The sequence below is a fragment of the Apium graveolens genome, chromosome 10 (assembly GCF_009905375.1).
Source record: "Apium graveolens cultivar Ventura chromosome 10, ASM990537v1, whole genome shotgun sequence".
NCBI classification, from domain to species: Eukaryota; Viridiplantae; Streptophyta; class Magnoliopsida; order Apiales; family Apiaceae; genus Apium; species Apium graveolens.
Window position 1 is genome coordinate 63,269,409 of NC_133656.1, and position 2,412 is coordinate 63,271,820.

A 2,412-nucleotide genomic window follows, 5' to 3' on the forward strand; every position below is an offset into this window, starting at 1 on the left:
AGATATCTGATTGATATATTTTAGGAGATATAATTATATTCCATATCAATTAGAAGTTATTTTGTAACTGTGTACTATATAAACACAGACATAGGTTTACACTATATGTGTTATAATTATCGAGAAGATCATACATTGTAACCTAGCAGCTCTCGTGATATTTGTTCATCACTGAGAAAACAATTCCATTGTAACAGAGTTTATTATATATGAATATATCTGTTTACTGTTACTTGTGTTCGAAATTGATTTGATTGTATTAAACACTATATTCAACCCCCTTCTACAGTATTGTATGACGTAACAGTATTCCATAAAGTAAATGATTGTATGTAAAGGTCGTCAGAATTCGAATCCGAACACTTTGATTTTTCCCGAAAATCCACCAGTTACCGAAAGAATTAAGTATAAGGTAACATGATTAAAATGATTTAAATTCAAGGATTATAAGAGAGGATCATTAAGGGAGTATAAAATATTTAAGGAAGGTTTAGGGAAGCCCAAGTAATAAAATTCCGGATATGATCCCCCAAACGATTAACGGGAACGAGAGTTAAGCGAACCGTAAAACAAATAAACGGTCAACAAACAAGCTTGTAAAAGAAGCAAGAGAGATTAATCAAGTGGGGTAGAAACTAGGTGACATCATCACACCATAAGAATATGACATGTGGCTTGGGGATGAGGTCATCAAGATGATGCAAGCACTTTATTAAAGTGGAGATGAGATATTTAATCAAGTAACCACTTGGTTAGTTCACAACCAAGTAAATTTTGGCACAAATCTCAAGGTCAACCAAACAAAAAGGAAAGCAAAAGACCATTTCTTCATTTTTGAAGAGAAAACCCGAGAGGAAAGGGGACAAAAAATGGAGAAGAAAGAAATGCTTGTATCTTGAGTTTTCCTTGGCCGATTCGCGCGTGCTACTAGTCAAATCGAAGCCCTCGACAAGCTCTACGGATATAGGGTAACCACTCTCCTCACCTCCTTGACTACCATACTCGTTTTTCATGATTTATGGCTAGATGAATAGTAACCATGTTTGTGTTCTTGAATTCTTTGAAAAGAGTAAGGTTATTTGAGGTTAGATCAAGGCTCCCTAAGACTTTCTAGCAACTTATCACCCACCAAGAAAGGTATAAAATTCAAACCCTAGTCTTTACTTTATTTTTTAGTAAGTTTAATGGTTGGTTTTGTGAATAAGAAGTATGGATTATGATTATTAGGAGTTTGGTTTGATTTGGAAGTGATTTGCTAATTGAATCTTGATTATAGTTCATAGGTCTTGATTGTGGTTGTTTGAGTTGAAAACTTTGAGAATATGTACTGATGTGGTATGGTTTAGATGAGGTTTTGATGTGTTAATGATTGTGGGTTGTTTGGTGAGATTTTGGTGTAGTGAGAAAATTGATAATCGCGTAAACATAGCCGTCGTAATGCCCATTTTTATTCAACTGTTTGTACTTAGTGTTCGGGACAGAAAGCTCACTGAACAATCTGCAACCTTGCCATTTTTAGTTAGATCGTGTCGTAAGCTTCGTTTCGGTATGTGGTTCGCTTAGATCCAATGTACGGTTTAGGAGAAACGACCATTTTAAGTAACGGCGTTTCGCGAGCGAACCATTATCCCTCGCTTTTCTTTGAAACCTTGTTTAATGCCCTTAAAAGACTAATTGGATTACGAAATAATTATGTAAGATGGATTAGGCAGTTGGTAGAGTATTCGGGAAAGAGTCGCCTTAAAATTCTTAACGGTTAATTTATTAAAATTAGTGGAGCCGTGGGTACGCGAGCGATTAACATAAATCGTTAAGCGTATAAGCGACCGTTAGGGTATGAGTGAGTTTTGACTAATTTCTTAAGCTACCGTGGTCTAATTACAGCTTATGTTGTTCATAGGTTACCGGACCCACTCTAAGCTTAAGTCTATCCCGGAACACTCAGGCAAGTTTCCTACCCGTATAACTGTTGTTGTGATGTATATATGTATATGCATTATCTTGTGATAGGTGCATGATTGTTATTAGCAAATCTTGTGATATATTGGAGCATGTTGATATGATATATATGCATGCCTGTTTCGTAATCTTGATATCTTGTTATCGATTCAATTGTTTATAAACTGCATAATATCTATGCTAGAGATATGCACTATTTGTGTATACCCTTAGTATAGGGGACCCGAAGGTTAACATTTTTCTAAACCGGGAGGCGATGTTCCCGAGTATATTATATATATAGTTTTCAAAACTATTAATCGAATAATGTTTATTCGATAGTTTTAAATTATAAGTGAATATTAGTTAGAATATTCATTCGAAGGCTATTGACTCTGTTATTTTATTAAATAATATTCTTTATTTCTTAAAGAATAATGTTTCGTTATTCTTTAAGTATTCGAGAAATGATTG

The 2,412-nt window shown here is 34.5% G+C and overlaps 1 long non-coding RNA gene across 1 annotated transcript; it reads left to right on the forward strand.

Moving 5' to 3' along the window:
* The first annotated feature begins 840 nt into the window (after positions 1-840).
* On the forward strand, positions 841-2,009 carry LOC141689984 (uncharacterized). The gene is made up of 3 exons (XR_012562629.1): positions 841-968; positions 1,069-1,137; positions 1,901-2,009. It is a non-coding gene; the product is annotated as an uncharacterized LOC141689984 (long non-coding RNA).
* The last annotated feature ends 403 nt before the right edge of the window (positions 2,010-2,412 follow it).